At 43.5% G+C, this 17,185-nt stretch overlaps 1 long non-coding RNA gene across 6 annotated transcripts in view; it reads right to left on the minus strand.

Moving 5' to 3' along the window:
* Window positions 1-17,185, minus strand: part of LOC125752275 (uncharacterized) — a 132,792-nt gene that overhangs the window by 35,693 nt on the left and 79,914 nt on the right. For 2 of the 6 annotated variants that reach the window (XR_007401375.1, XR_007401374.1), the window contains 2 exons: window positions 15,825-16,081; window positions 2,629-2,729 (listed from right to left, as the gene is read on the minus strand). This is a non-coding gene — a long non-coding RNA (uncharacterized LOC125752275). Of the gene's footprint in view, window positions 1-2,628; window positions 2,909-15,824; window positions 16,082-17,185 lie in introns of those variants that run through there. The other 4 variants (XR_007401368.1, XR_007401372.1, XR_007401363.1 and 1 more) reach the window with 4 other exon arrangements.

Below are 17,185 nucleotides of genomic sequence, written 5' to 3' on the forward strand. Positions count from 1 at the left end.
ACAGATTAGGGGAAGCCTCGAAAACAGGCAGCCACGATTGGACTTCACATGGTGGGGAAATGAAGATCCCTGGAGGGTTTCTGAGCCTGGGAGTGATGTGATGAAAACAGTGATTAACGAAGACGAAATGCAAGCATGACCAATTGAAGGGAAGGGCTGCAATCCAAGAGGAGGCAGACATCCAGGCCCCGGGAGGTGTGGAGAGCCAGACAGAAAACAAGCCTAGTAAGGAAGGAATCCATGATTCTACATCAATTAACATCTGCCCACCCTGAAGTCACTTTACTACCAACTCACTACTAGTCTTTTTTTTTTTTTCCTTCTTCTTCTTTGTATGACCTTACTATATTTGGAAAGACAAAAATAAACCTGTGAGCTGAATAGTGTCTTGAAACTGGTAATAAAATTTCATCTCTGTGACTATAATGGTTTAACTGGATGTGTGCCCCACGGGACAAATGAGCTTCATCGTGAGCATGTGGGACAGTCTGAGGGGCAGAAATGGGGCTCGGAAAAACATATAGTAGGCCCTTATTCACAGAATGAACAAACAGGATGAAGAGAGAATAATTTCAAAGAGCAGCCTCAGGTGGATGAAGGCCAGATGACAGAAGAGAAATGACTGGCCCCAAGGTGGCACCTGCAGCTGGAGAGTGCCCTGGACTCACTGCCCTTCAGGCCTGAGACCATCGTGTCCCACGTCAGCACCCATGGTGGCAGGAGGGCCAGGCTGCCCGTTAAGTGGGCCCACATGGCTTACCAGAGCCCTACATCCTAAACTGCCTCGTTCTTTAGTTCTGGCTGCTAGTTTAAATGGTCCAGAGACTCCAAAGTTATTTTAATTCAAGTTTAGATCTGGAAAGAGCCTCAGAGAGCATCTAAAGCCATAGTTTAAGGATATTTTCAAGCTGCGTACCTTTTTTTTCCCCCAATTAAATCTAATGGAAATACAATGGAGAGATACCAACATGGAATCCTTTGGAAGGAACTATGGGGCAAGGCCCAGGAGTCCATCTACTCATTTTGTCCCCTTCCCTGCTCTAACCTCTGTTCCCAGCTGACACACATTGTGGCAGATCCTGAAGTCCTCCCCAGGCCCTGGGGGCTGAAGAGAAAGCAGTCTGCAAAATACTGAAGACTCTAGTATTTTTATTTTGTTTTGGCACGTAGTGACAGATGAGAAATTAAAAGCCCAGAAAGTTAAAACAGAACTTCCATTTTCCAGCCATAGGACACACGAAAATGACCTGAAAAGCCTCCTTCTAGAATCTAGAAAGCCTCCTTCTTTAGCTAGAATGCTTGCTAAATGCAAATATCCATTTCACTCACAAAGGAACTCACAAAGACTTAATAAACTCAACTTGAAACTGGGTATAACCTACAACTCAACAATTCCACATGTCTCAGGACAGTATTTATCCAATTCTTAGTGGATATGGGTCAGAGGATCATTTCAGTAAATTGTAACCAACACATTTTTTAAAGACCAGGCTAAACTGGATTGTAATTGAATAGAAAATAAGGGTATTGGGGCTCCTGGGTGGCTTATGTCTGCCTTTGGCTCAGGTCGTGATCCTGGGGTCCTGGGATCAAGTCCTGCATCGGGCTCTGTGCAGGAAGTCTGCTTCTCCCTCTGCTATGTCTGCTATGTCTCTGCCTCGTCTCTCTGTGTCTCTCTGTGTCTCTCATGAATAAATAAGTAAAATCATTTTAAAAAATAAGGAAATAGGGTATTATGTCCTAGGGTATTATTTTGAGAAACTTTAATTCTACATATATGTGTACACACACACAAATGTAACACATGTGCTCAGTGTCTGCGTAAAGTGTATCTTTAACTGTGTGTGTAGACAAAACATCTTGAAAAAAAGGCTATCTTAGAGAAACTTTTGTACATTAGTATAGGGACTATATAACACACTCACCAGAACATTATTTATAATCCTGAAAAATTATAAGTAATCTAATTGTGCATCAACAGGAGGATAAACATATAGTGGTCTGTCCACGAAACATTATACCACAGAGCAGTTAAAACGAATGGACCAGAGCTATGTTGCTGAAATCTAATGTCAAATTGGGGGGGGGGGGGGAAGCAAGTTGCAGAACATAAAGTATGCTGCCATTTATTTAAGGTTTTAAAACACGCAGAATGGGGATCCCTGGGTGGCACAGCGGTTTGGCGCCTGCCTTTGGCCCAGGGCGTGATCCTGGAGACCCGGGATCGAATCCCACATCAGGCTCCCGGTGCATGGAGCCTGCTTCTCCCTCTGCCTGTGTCTCTGCCTCTCTCTCTCTCTGTGACTATCATAAATAAATAAAAAAAAAATTTAAAAAAAAAAAAAAAAAAAAAACACGCAGAATGCCAGTACCTTGTGTTGCAAGATGCTGGTGTCTACAGAAGTATGCAGATTCAGGACACTGTTCGTATCTGGGGTGGGGAAAAGGAAATGGGATCAAGGAGGAATCTACCAAATACTCAACTAGGTCTGAAATGAGCTGGTCAAAATGTTAGGATTGTTGCCTGGAACTCAGTAGTGGCACTCAGTTTTGTTAAAGCATTATCCCTACCTCTTGTTGTTGATTAAAAAAAAAAAAAAAAAAGTACTGTAAGTCACATGTACTCACCGAGACCAGATGGCTGATTGCTAGGGTAATCTGGAAGAAACCCAGGGCAGGACCCTGATTCCCAATCCAGTTGTCTTTCCACACAGCTCCCAGTTCATGATCTGTTTGTGAATGAAGGATTTGCATCATTTTGGTCCTAATCTTAATAATTTATTTTTACCTGAGAGAGATTGCTCCCCATAGCCCACCCCGGCCACATCTGCTCTGGCTAGAAATAGCACAAAGCTCTCTCACTCTGTGAGGCTGAGCTGTTGTTTCACAGTTTGTATCTTGGCTCTGTTTTCCAGCCCTGCTCATGCACTGAAAAAAAAAATGCTGAGCCACTGAAAGGTCAGTAGAGAGATGATCTAAACAAAAAAAGTATAAGCAAAAAAAGAGACAGGGGAGACGGAGAATCAGCTTTGCATGAGGGAATACACAAAATCACAGGAAGCGATCAAATTCAAGTCAGAATATCTCTGAGAAACCATAAAACAAACATGGGGCGTATTTTAGATGACAGGAGTAAGTTGAAATAGTAGCCTTTTTATAGCCGTTAAGCACAAATACACAACCTAACGGGAGTGGGTTCATTAACTTTTTTCCTAGTCTACAAAAACCAGACAAAGGATGCCTTGCCAAGGACCGGAGAATCGTAAGCAGGGATTTATTGCTCCTTGGAAAAGTTCAGGGCAGTGGTTTTTATCATTGGATCTTTCGTACTCTGCAAGTTACATAAGAGGCTCTTGTCTTTTTTCTGTAAACATAACTTCCAGATGAGCTTTAGCTTCTCAGGTGGGCCAGCTAAGGCCTTCTGCTGGTGGAGGAGAGACAGTCACTGAGAAGATACCCTTGTAGTAGAGGGTCTGCAACACATCACTCTCCAGAGTCAAGCTGTGAACTGTACGTGAGTGTATCTCTATATATTGCTCACCCTGGGATGCCTACCAGCTGTCAGGAACTGTGAACCAACTCTTTTCAAGCTGCCAGAGAAAACTCAGATCTGTGAAAGAATTCCTTCCGTGGTGTGCAGAGCAAACAGAGCAGCCACTGACATTTATTGAGCACTGCCTCTTCTAAATGCGTTACCTCATCTAGTCTTCAACCACCTTCCCAGGAAGGTACTACTGGGAGCCCCATTTTACAAGTAAGAACATTAAGACAGCGCAAGGTGAAGAGATAGAGGTCTCAGGTCACCTGGAGTAAGTGCTAAAGCCAGGATTATGGACAGAGCCAGCGGGTTCTTACGGCCTGGGCTTTTATGTGCCACACTGTGTCTGGAAAGTGGCATTTAAAGTAAGTAGATGACAGCACTAAGTTACGCTAGGATCCATGGGCTCCTGCCTCAGATACAGGGGCTCTAATAGGGAAGTATTCACCTGCCAAGGTGAGGGTGGTTCGCTAAATTCAGAATCCTCTCCTTAGAGCTTCAAGCACCTGAGAACACCTGCTCCTAACACCCGAGGACACCTGCTTCTAGCACCTGAGGACACATGCTGTGTATCCCACCTTGCCTAAGTCATGGCTAATTTCTGCTTTGTCTCTAGACCCCCAGAGGACAAAAGCAGAGATGGACTTGGAAATGCTATAAAAACAAAACAAAACAAAACAAAACAACAACAACAACAACAAAAGAATGCCTAAGCTTGAGTTCACTTCTGCTACTTACTAAATGGATTCATTTCCTTCACTTTCCTTGTCTGTAAAATGGGAAAAAAATGAATGCCCATTACATAGAATGGTCAAACCAGACAGAGGAGCAAAGAGCTTTATACACATCGGTGACGTGGGGTTTTTTTTTTTTTTTTTCTTTTTGCATGTCAAGGCAGCACATTACAACAAAATGCTGTGAACATCTGAGAAAGATCTATGTGGATCTCAAAGAGTTTTTGTCCTTTTTTTTTTTTAGGATTTTATTTATTTGAGAGGGAGAGGGAAAAAGAGTGAGAATATGTGAGCAGGAGGAGAGAGAAGCAGACTCCCCACTGAGCAGGGAGCCTGATGCGGGACTCATTCCCAGGACCCCAGGATCATGATCTGAGCTGAAGGCAGACGCTTCACCAACTGAGTCATCCAGGTGCCCCTCAAAGAGCCTTTCTCTGTAGTGTGAATATTAGCCTTGGTCAGGTCATCTCCCCGCCTTTTCCCAATCTTAAGAGGAGGGGTATTAGTCCCCAGAGTCTCTTCTACATTTTGATATTTTGTGATTGAACCAGGGTTTCTAAATGGTAGTTTGGGCCAGCTTGCCTTCCTAAGGTGAACACTCATTACATTTCTGGGGGCCTATTGATGACATAGGACCCCAGAGGATATCTAACAGCCCAAGGATCTAATTACCACGGTTCTAACTGCCCCCGAGTTCAAGTATTAGAGGAAAGAGAATTGGAATCTCTCCTGGAACTAGATGAATATCTGGTTCAGCTGGCAACCTGCTAGAAGCTGGGGAGGAGGCATCTCATACTTTTGTTCTGGGCAATGCCAGATACATAAGGGAATGCAGGGCAGGAGGACTCTGAGGGAGCTTCTAGCCTCATGACTTCATGTGACTGCCTCACTGATAAGTATCACTTGAAAATGATGTCAGCCATGACCAGTCATGACAGGCTGGAGTCACAGTGGGGGGGGCCCTGCCAGGCTTCCTGCCTCACTGCATTGGCCTTTCCACAGGGAAAAAGGTCAAGTGTGGTGACTGTAACTCCAGCTGGTGACTGGGGCGTGGTGCTGAAACAGCTGTGTGCCCGCTCAACTCTCTGCCAGTCCTTCCAGAATGGGCTTGATGCCATTTCCCAAGGAGGCCAGGCCCCTGGGGAGCGTCAGTGTGGTAGCTGAGCATGACGGGTCCATTCTCGTTAGGAAAGGGGGTCGGTCACCCTGACCCCGGTCTATTAAGCAGACCCTCCCCAGCCGTCCCATTCCCTGGGCTCTCAGAGCCTGCAGCAGAGGATAGGAAAGCCACGTGTGACAGGAAGCCCCGTCAGCAGCCTGGAGATGCCTCACGAGGCCGTGGGCCGAGTGGCCGGAACGGCTGTGACGCGAGGAGCAGGGGCGGCCTCCGCATCCCCTCACCGCGGACGCCCCGTAAGGATTCTCGCTGTCTCCAGCAGGCCACGCTCATTCCTGCCCAGGGGCCTGTTCCTCTTCCTCAAGAAGCCTGGGTCTCGTCTACACAGCTAGCTCCCTTCCACAACTCAACTCTCACCTCAAGTATCACAGTCTCAGGCCACACACACCCGTCCCACAACTCCCCCCACTGCAATACTCCTTTCCTGTTTCATACAGAACTTCTCATTATCTCAAATGATTCACTTCATGTATTTTTGTTTATTGCCTTTTCTCCCTGTAGGGAAACGAGAGCCAGCATCTTCCCCACCCCCTCTAGCCAGTCCACAGCACTGGGGAAAATATCTGACAGGTAACACGGGATTAATAAAATTACTATAATTAGTTAACATGACTTGATTAACTCTATCTAGGACAGGTGTGTACTGGCACAAAGAGGATTTCCCTCTCTGTGCTCTGCAGCCGTGGTGAGGTCTCAAGGCTCCAGGGTGGCTTTCCTAGACACTTTTGAATATCTTCCTGTTAAAGAGCTGAGACTCCTACTCTGATCATTTGGGGCTGGCTCCTGACAACTGTATTTATACTATGGAACTTTTCACTTAGAGATTTTGGTTGTAAGTATATTGTATGTAGTGCACTGTGATTTCAAGTACCAGGGAATCATTTTTCTCAAGTACAAGAGGTGTTTGGTCTAGGGTTGGTATGAAAGCTCAAACACAGAAGGACCTTGCTCTTTCTCCTTTGCACCCTCTGTTCCTAGCACACAAATTTCTTCTGGTGTTTGTCACGTTATGGTCACAACACGGCTGCTGCATCACCAGCCATCATGTCGGAATGCCAGAGAAGGGCAAAGCAAAGGAAGAAAGAGTTATGCCACATGATTCTGGCATTCCTTTTTTACTGAGAAGACAAAAGCTTTACCAGCATCCATATCCAGCCTCTTCCTACTCACATCTCCTACATTAATCCTGAGTCACATGGCCACCTCTAGACCAGCTACTGACAAAGGACAATTAGATATCTGTGACTGATTTAGACTATCAACGATTCAGCCCCTGGGGCTGGAGAGAGGACCAACTTTCCTTGAGATCAAGATATTACCACTCTCTCCTGAACAACCGGATATGTCCTATCTGATGGTCTGGCATAGACATTTATCCCAAATGAGAGCTGAAACTCACAGAACCTGAGAGTTAGAGGCAGATACCTCAAGCTGTCATGCTTCTGAACTTTATTAAGATTGGGCTGTTCAATTTGTTTATTTTTTTTATTTTTTTATTTTTTTATTTATGATAGTCACAGAGAGAGAGAGAGAGGCAGAGGGAGAAGCAGGCTCCATGCACCGGGAGCCCGATGTGGGATTCGATCCCGGGTCTCCAGGATCGTGCCCTGGGCCAAAGGCAGGAGCCAAACCGCTGCGCCACCCAGGGATCCTTGTTCAATTTGTTTAAATGCCATCATGTGCTTTCAAATATCTACCCCAAGTATCTTTTTTTCTTAAGGTAGCTCAAGAGAGTTTCTGTTATCAAACCAAAGGGTCTTTGTTACAGGAAAAATCTCATCACCAGCATCCTGCACGGCCTATCAGGATGCTGTAGGCTGTATACCAGTCATTCACAACTCCCTCAGCAGTGACATGGCTTTTTGTACCCAACACTCTGCTCCTCCTGAGGTGACCCAAACACTTAGACATTATGTCATCAGCCTGACAACCTCTTCCTCCCCCCTCTTCACCTTCAGATAGCATTCGTTGAGGTCCCAAGTGTCCAGGGAGGACTGCTGGGTCCTTCAGGCCTACGTGACAACAGACGGATGCAGGGCTACATAGTGACACCCACCCTGACCAGTGGAGGAACAGAGCGGAGATGTCACATCACAAATCCATGATAAAGGCCAAAAAATACTTCCTGCCTTCTGACTGTTAGCTCAATACTTTTTCCTTTTTTAAGCCATCTGATTGTCATCCAGGCCACACACATACACACACACTCATCCATACTCTCACAATTAAGAAAGAACCTCATGAGTGAAAAGCCTGGCCAGCCCGGCATACTATTCCATCCCTGCCAATAGCCACAAAGAATCTTTTGTGGGCGATTATAAGGAATGTCACACAAGTGTCTATAGGGATATCTCTGCAGAGCTCTTGCTCAACAATCTATGAACTTGATTGAAATTCTTTTTCAGCATATATATTGTTCTTCTATATCCCTCAACTAATGCAAGTTTTATATAGCATTTCTCAAAATGTGTTTCATTCAACTTACAGGTTTTACATTAATAAATGGCTCCATGATCAGATGACTTTGCAAGCACCCGATGAAAGAAAGTTAAATGGCTTCTTCATTGCAGGACAAGGCACAAGGCTTCAATATTCCAATATGCATGATGAGTAGCTAAGGAGGGATGGAATATGTGGCATCTTCCAAATCTGTTTCACCACTGAACGCTTTTTCCTTGGCGTATATTGAACAGCTGATGAGGCTTCGGGAGACACTGAGAAACAGAGGCATCCAAGGGGCAGATGCTAGAAATTACCTACCTCTTTTAACTGCCAAGAGGCATATTCTGTGACCTGGTTAGGTAGGGGTTGTCCAGAGCTAAGAGTACCCCCAGTGAATATACTAGATACTTAGGATGGCCCCTTCATCAACTATGTGTAGAGTTCCACATCCCAGTTGCTGCCCTAGGTGAGAGGCACCTTGGTCTAGGAAGGGGTGCACTTGAGCTGATGATGTTTTGATGTTTTTCTCTGATCCCCAGGTTTCCCTCCTTCAAAATGAGCATGGTGCGCCACATTAAAACAGGGAGAATGTGGTCATTACCGAAGAGTTCAACACCCTGTTATTTTTCTTCTGTTCCACCCTTTAATGAAAGCAATTTTCATTCATGCAAGGGTGAGCAAGCCACCCTGACCTTGGTGACATGGCACATAAACTAAAAACTTTTAAGGCTTTTTTTTTTTTTTTATTGTCTTGCTTACATCCATCTTCTCTAAAAAAAACGACTTGGCACAACATAACAAAAATATCTTTCTACAAATGTGCAAACATTTCCCTTAGTTATCTGGCACCGATGTGGCTGCCCCATAACCTTTAGATGCTTTAAGCATCTCTATGCTGATGAAATGATTTTAGGAGAATTAAATGCACGATTGGCAATGGTTCTGCCAAAGCCTCATCACGGGACATCTAGAAGGAAGGTGTGCTTCCCTGGAAGCCTTTGCTCCAGGGACAGAGAGATCCACATCAAAGAGGAAAATAACTAGACAAACACATTTATCATCACAGTGTGATGATATCAGCTGCAGTTTATGGGACAAGTCGAGGAGAACTTCATCTCTTGCTCCCAGGGTTCAGCATTAGCAGCCACAAAATGATAAAAAATTCATTACTAACCTCCAAGATGATTATTTTCAGGCTATGTTAATAAGCATCCTTACTCCTCTGAACTTACTTTGACCTGATATTCTCCTAAATTGAATCATTTAAAATGTCTGAGAAAATTGGAGATTCTGACCATACCTCTATATCCCACGTCCATGAAAGAAGAACACGTCTTCTCTGCAGCAAGGAGAATACAAATCTTAAAAGACACATGGTGCAAGAAGGGAAAAAACAAACAAGGGTATCTCAAGACTGAGGTTCTAGTCAGTGTTTGGGTAGCTCTAATTATGGGCTGAATTTTATTCCCCCTAAATTCACATGTTGAAGTCCTAGGAACTGGTACCTTAGAATGTGATTTCATGGGGTGCCTGGGCGGCTCAGTGGGTTAAGCATCTGCCTTAGGCTCAGGTCATGATCCCACGGTCCTAGGATGGAGCCCCACATTGGGCTCCCTGCTCAGCGGGGAGCCTGCTTCTCCTCTCCTTCCTGGCTTGTGCTCTGTTGCTATCTCTGTCTCTCAAATAAATAAAATCTTAAAAAAAAAAAAAAAGAATGTGACTTTATTTTGGAAATAGGGTCTTTAGGGAGGCAATCAAGTTAAAATGAGGTCATTAGGGTGGCCCTTATCCAATATGACTGGTGTACTTGGAAAAAGGGAAAATTTGGACAGACATACCAAGGGGGAAAATGATGTGAATAAACATGGGGAGAAGACAGCCACTGACAAGCCAAGGAGAGACACTAGGAGCAGATTTGTCCCTCCCAGCTCTCCAAAGGAACCAATCCTGCCAATACCTTGATTTTAGACTTCAAGTTTCCAGAACTTGGAGACAACCAATTTCTGTTGTTTATGCCACTCAGCTTGTAGTCCTCTGTTATGGTGGCCCCAAAACACTAATACAATGCATTCTCAGGTAACTCTCCTATCTAATATCTCTGGGTCTCAGTTTCCTCATCTAGAGCAGTAGGGGGCAAATGACCTTAGAAATTGCTTTTATCTCTAAAGGTTAATGATCAAGGATGAAGGTACTGCTCACCAATTCTCCTGAGATGTAATCATATACCATCTTGGGAGAAAAGCTTTCCTTCTTATCTGTAGATCAATGGATTATTATATACAGGCTGAAAGCATCTCTGATAATCTGGTCTGGCCATCCCAATTTACATTTCCCTAATGGCTTTGGAAAGCAAAATAAGGAAGAAAGGAGGCTTGAAGTAACTCCTATGAAAGGCAAACTTATAAATGTGTATCTTTTTAAAGACATTCATCATTTGGAAAAACTGGCTTGTGAGACATTCTAGAGGAGGTGCTGGGGTGGGCTCACATGAAAAGATCAGTAGCAAACATAATGCTTGTCATGGAAGGGAACGTGTTCTAGGCACCATTGTGGAGCTTCTGAGTGCTACTATCCTGTTTTACTTTACCGATAAAACAGTTAATAACAATGCTTCTCTGCAACATTTATCAGCCTCTCATCAGAATGTATCATGTTGGTATAAATCATGGGCTATTACTGTATCTTCAAAGCCTGGAATTTAGTTTTCATGCCAGAACCATAATGGGTAAGAAGAGCATTTTGGCAATAGAAATCACAATTCCAAATACTATTAAATAGAACCGATGTCCTAATTCCCTTTCTCTTTCCCTTACTGAATATCTACTCTCCTGCCAAGGGCTATACCAAGATGAGCCTTCTATGAAGTGATTTTATCATTCTTAACCGAGGTGACCTTCTTAAGCGGCAGCTAAATGGCTGCTGTAGCATCCAGTGTATGAACACAAAATTCAACATACCTGACAAACAAATCTGGTGCTTATGTTAGTTAAGCCATTTCATTTCGCAATGAAATGGCTCACCCAAATCACAATCATTCAAATAAGGTTTATTTACTATGGAATTTTTTTATAAAGGGGTACCCAAGGTATAAAAACAAACATAAGGAATTGTGGGGGCAATAGGCCAGGATCAAGAGCTGATGCACTGTACCCACCCCCTTAGGCACAAGGAGACAAGGGGAAACAGTGCCTAACAGAAGCTTGAAGGAGGGAAAGCCATGTAGAGAAGATGGTCTTGAAAGGAACAGTGGTATTCGGTGGTCTAGGGACACAGCCCAAGGCATCTTCCCAAGGACAAAGTGAGGAAAGGAAGTACCCTGACTGACCTCACTCACTCTCCCTCCCTGCAGTTTCCCACCAGGGCTCCCCATTAGTCAGATCCAACCTGAGACAAAGGGCATGGGGCCCAGGGATGTGGTCTGTAAGGGTCAGTATCCAAAGACCAGAATGAGTGGACCTGGAGGTGGATGATGTGTGGCCCTGTGCAATATGACCCCACAGACACATTAAGGTATTCGTAAATTTTCTAAGAGCAGAACAATGTTTGCTCTTGTTCACCATTTTATCCCCCAGCTACATCATTCCAACACCAATCAATTTCCCAGTGCTCTAACTAGGTATCCAATACTTCAATCCAGTGCTGATACTACTCAAAGTCAGCAAAGACCCCACAAAGTAAAGGCTTGGTCCCACAAGATGCTCTCACTTTAGATACTAGCCACAAATTGGGTCCCTAGGAAACCTGCACATCTGCCCAACTGATTACAGATTTGCAGGTTCCCATGACTCCCACTCAGGTTGAATAATTTGCTAGAACAGCTCAGGAAAGCACTCAACTTTCTATTACAGCTTTTCTCCAAAGGATGTAACTCAGCAACAGCCAAATGGAAGAAAAAGGTTCATAGGGCGATGTGTGGGGTGTGGGGTGGGGGTGGGGAGGTGGGGGGGAGGAAGTATCCAGAACTTCTGTGCCCTCTGAATGTCATCCACTCAGCAAATCAACATCTTAACCAACCTGAAAGCTCCATGAGCCCCACTGCTTCAGAGGTTTTATGGAAGCTTCATTACTAAATCATTTACTAAATCACTGGCCACTGGTGATTGAATTAAATCTCCAGCCTTTCTTCTCCCTAGCGGTTGGAAGCTGATATTCATAGCCCTCTCACATGGTGGGTTTCTGAAGCTATCTAAGGACCTGTATTCAGTCACCTCATTAGTATACAAAAGATACTCCTAACACTGAAAGTTCCAAGGATTTTAGGAGCTCTGTGCCAGGAATGGGGACAAAGACCAAATATATTTTTTTATCATGCCATGTAGCCACGTCCTATCATACTGTCTGGTGCGTAACAGACAGTTATATTGGCTATTAATGATGCAGTCTCCTCAAGCCACTCTAGAGTCCATCCATCTTTCCTTTCTTCTTTCCTTTCCTTCCTTCCTTGGGATTACTGAAATTTTTTAGCCAAAATTATACATGGTTTTAAGATTCTCCTCCCCCTTTTAGTTGGGTATTCAAGAAAAAACAAACCATGACAAGACAGGTCTCCAGAATCTTAGGGCATTTCACACTCTTGACATTCCAAGCCCTGGGAGACCCAATGGAGAAACATTCAAAAAGACTTTTCAGAGATGGAACCAAACCTACTGATTTACAGTCTGTTGCAGTCTCCTTGGTTTCATACCTTATTTTTTACCTTTGCAATCAACAGATTCTGCTGTCCCAAAGAGACGTAGGAAGCTAGGGTTGGACATTTGCTGGGAATGCTAGAATATTTTTGCTTATGTCATATGTTGTGCAACATGCCACTGAAAGGACTTTATATTCTGGATAGTTTCCCAATGATATGAGTCCCACCTTATGCTTTTAAAATCCCAAGTGATCAGCATTTTACATAACATAGGGAAAACTGGGTTTCTGCCAAAGGAAACTCTGAAACCAAGGATAAAGAAAATGTGGAATGGAGTAGAGGTATTTTAAAATGCATTAACAGAGAAAACAAAAGTGAAAAACACACATAGGTCCATTTGGATTGAATATATCTTGAAAACATGGTGTGAAATTCCAGTTTAAATAAGGGTTGGGATAAGGGTGTTTAAGTTTTCTATCAGCAGAGCTAGCCCTCAATCTGATGGACTGTTAGGCTTCTCTCTAGTTAGTAACAGCCTTCTACTCTTAACAAAAATGAGCCAAACTCTAGGACCAAACTCTGAACTCTCAACCTAAACAGGTGTGCAAGGGCTTGATGAGGTCCTTTTAGAGAATATTTTCAGCCCTGCTCACACACCCACGGCCCACCTTCCTATGGAAGTATATACCCTTCAACCTGAGCAAAAGTTACTCCTCAATTTCTTAAACCCAGTGTCCTCTCTGGCCACCCCTCCTCCCCCGGGGCATATGACGCCTCTTTGATGAGCAGCACACAATATCAACACTTCAGGCAATGATAAGAAAATGCACCCAAGCAGAGATGGTGATATACAGCTTGCACAAGTTTGCTGGAAACAGATACTGATACTGGAAAGAATGGCCTATGGCAGCTGTTCTAAACCCAGTTGATAATTCTAAATGACCTTGGGGAGGGGTAGCCGGGAACAACCAGTGAGTCTTTTGAAAGAGGCGATGGTGAGACAGAATTGGGCCCACCAAAGAATAATAGATAAAGGTGGATCCCAGGTGTCTTTTTAAAGCTACTTCTGCCCATCATACAACAGAAAAGAGGCACATTGATTATTTTTCTTTAATGTCTCTAAACAATACTCACCTGGATTGGGTACAGTGGCATGACAAGGGAAACACTTTCAAAATATACATGTGCAAGATCTTCCCTACCCAGCCAGTCACCCACCCACCCCACCATCCTGACAAACCCTATGTGGGGGGAAACCTATGTATTTTGTAGGAGCTCCCAGGGCTTTCTGATCCTCCCTCCTCCCTTCATCCCGACTTCTTCCTGGTTAAGATTCACTGAGTGCTAGTTCTCTATTACACTAAATTACTAGAAAGAAATATATTTGGGTCACATATCTTAATTCCCTGCTGATACACCTTAATGGAATTAATATTTAACAATACACACTTGACTTAGATCAGAAATGCCTTATAGAGGTTATCTACTTAAATTTTACATTGTTAAACCTTCTGGAAAATAAGTTTCAATGATTGGATACATTACCCAACATCCATCACATAAACCTCACAAAATTGCAGGTCTGACAAAAGGTGGTCCCCTCCACCACCACCCCAGCAAAACACATCTGTCTTTCTAACAGATGATGATGAAGAAATAATGTAAAGCATTTGCCCTGGTGCCTCAGCTGCTACAACACAAGCCTGTTTTACCAAGAACTGTGCCGGCTGGCAAGGATCCCTAGAAATGGCTTGTAAGGCAGTGTGGTCCAATAGAACTTTCTGTGATGACAGCAATGTTCTTTGTCCATATTGTCCAGTCCAGTAGCCAGGAGACACAGGTGGCTGGTGAGCATTTTCAAGGTGACTGGTGTGGTGGAGGAATGAATTTTAAATCGTATCTAATCTCAAGCAATTTAAGTTTAAACAGCCACATGTGGCTCGTGGTTATATTGAGCAGCATGGTTGCAAGGCCACTTGTAAAATTTAAACTGGTGGTTAATACTTACACACAATAAGGCAAGACAAAAGTTTTATGGTAGTTTCAACGGATGAGCAAATGCTACGTTTAAGTTTTAAGAGTGTCACAAGACTTTTAGTAGTATCACAGTTGGCCCTTGACAACTCAGAAGTTGGGAGCATGGACCCTCCACGCAATCAAAAATCCTTAAACAACTTTTGACTTTCCTAAAACTTTACTAGTAAACAGAGGCCTTACTGATAACATAGAGTCAATTGACACATATTTTAAATGTTATATATCTTATATATCATACTCTTACAATAAAGCTAAAGAAAAGAACATGTTCTTAAGAAAATCGTAAGGCAGAGAAAAATGCATTCACAGTACTGCATTTGCCAAAAAAACTCCCCCATATAAGGGAACCCATGCAGATCAAATCTGTGGTGTTGAAAGATTCAGCTGTATTTAGAAAGACTTCTGCATGTCCAGGGCTGACTGCGGCTGTTCTTAATAAAAAGGAGAAGGCTAAGATCATCTGTGGAGCAGCCTGATTTAACTGGATGTGGCCCCTGTCCTGAACTGTCAAACTTACGAGGCTGGGAGCTGAAATTGCTGACTGTCCTCTGAACAGTGCCACCATATCCTGCTTGAATGGCAAGGTGGTAACCTTTCCTCTCTCTACAGCCAGGGACCCTCCCCTGTTACCCATCTGGTAAAGGGGGGGGCAGGAGGTGGCTTCAAAGTTTGCTTTGTTAATTCGCACCTGGAGAATGTGTGCTCTTGATTTAAGGAAGGGCCCATTGGGCTTTGCAGGGTTTCTCAACCTTGACACTAGTGACATTCTGGGGCCCATAATTCTGTGTTGTTGGAGACAGTCCTGTGCTTTGGAAGGTGCATCCCTGGTCTCCCTCATTAAATGCCAGAAGCATCTCCCACCCATCTCAGAAGCGCTAACCAAATGTTTCTCCAGGTAGGGTCAAATATCCCCCTGGGGACCAAGTCATCTCTGGTTGGAACCACCATTCTAGAAATAAGTTTTTGAACTATAGTCTACTTGAGAAAGGAAGCCAATCTTTGTTTCTTGTTTTGTTTTTTTTAAATCTCTAGTACCCAGTAGATGTCTGTTACTCGATGTGCACTCAGGCATTACTTAGATGAAAGAATAAAAGGCCACTATTAATTGTTAACTTTATAAATGTCCCCCTCAGTGCCTAGCATAGTGTAAGAATCAATACATATTTTCTGGCGGTTAATATTTTTACAGGTTTTTAAAAAAAGCAGAAATTTCTACTACTATTTCTGAGGCAGAGAAATGATGGGGAAAATAAATCTTTCTCATACCTTCATGTACATGAAGCAATTATTTCCTGGCCTCTCGGGGTTTTCAGCAAACAGTGCAAGTCTAGAAAATATAGTCTCGCCATTTCCAAAAGCACCAGGATTGTCTGTGTGTGAGGACAGGATGCGTCTCAGGCTCAGTCTCTTCACAGAGGTTTGTCTGGGTGCTGGGGTCAAGAGGATTCCTTCCTCCCTGACTGGGGGAGCTTATCATCTCTGGCACCAGATGAGACCCCTAGGAACCCCTGCTGCCAGGTTTCCTGTAAGAGAAAAACAGACAGCTGGCTTCAGTTCACAGTCCTGAGCCTTTAAGATGCACTCCCCAGCACGTGATGCTTTTATCTCACAACCAAACCCTGGAGAATGAGCCTACCACTTAATTAAAGCCAAACCCATCGCACCTAAAACTTTGGAGATGATTTACCTCCATGGACACATGGCACAGCAGAGCAGAAGGAAGTTAAAGGCATTCCTGCTGTGCACAGATTTCAACAGATGATGTGTTTGGTATAGTCTGCCCTTCACTATTTTCCTCAACTGTTTACGGTACTTAACACTTTTTGGAGGAGATTTTTCATTTAATGAAAAATATCACTTTCCAAGTTCCATAGCGCTGGCTGTACATTTAAAGAACCGCTGTATTCAAACCACCACAATGATTAAGTCACATTGCTATTTAACCAAGGACAAGGCCAAAGCATTTATTACCATTAGACAAGAAAGCGAAGGGGAAACCCATCCCTTCCTTTAGAGTACTTTGCTGGAGACATACTGGAATCACCTGGGCAGCAATAAAGTCTCAAGACTGGGGCCACAAACCAGAGGAAATCAGAATCTCAGTGTAGTACTAGGCATTACAGATTTTTTTAAAGTAAATGTTTGATTTTGGAAGAGCTTTAGGGTTATGGAAAAAATTACAAAGAGACTACATACATTTTCCATATACCTCATAGACAGACATACCCATTTCCCCCTATTATTAACATTTTATATTAGTATGGTACATTTGTTACCATCAATGAGCTAATTATTTTTTTTTTAGATTTACTTATTTGATAGAGAATATGCACACATTCCAAAGGGAGAGGGAGAAACTCAAGCAGACTCCCCACTGAGTGCAGAGCCTGACTCTGACCTCCATCCTATGACCCAGAGATCATGACCTGAGCTGAAATCAAGAACCACCCAGGTGCCCTTAATGAACTAATATAGTTACATTAACTAAGATCCGTAATTTTTTCATGTTTCCTCAGTTTTTCCCTAGTTTTCTTTCTGTATTCCAGGATCCCATCTAGGACACCACATTACATGTAGTTGTCATGTCTTCTGAGGCTCTTCTGGGCTGCAAGAGTTTCACAGACTTT

The sequence above is a fragment of the Canis lupus genome, chromosome 1, assembly GCF_003254725.2.
Source record: "Canis lupus dingo isolate Sandy chromosome 1, ASM325472v2, whole genome shotgun sequence".
NCBI lineage: Eukaryota > Metazoa > Chordata > Mammalia > Carnivora > Canidae > Canis > Canis lupus.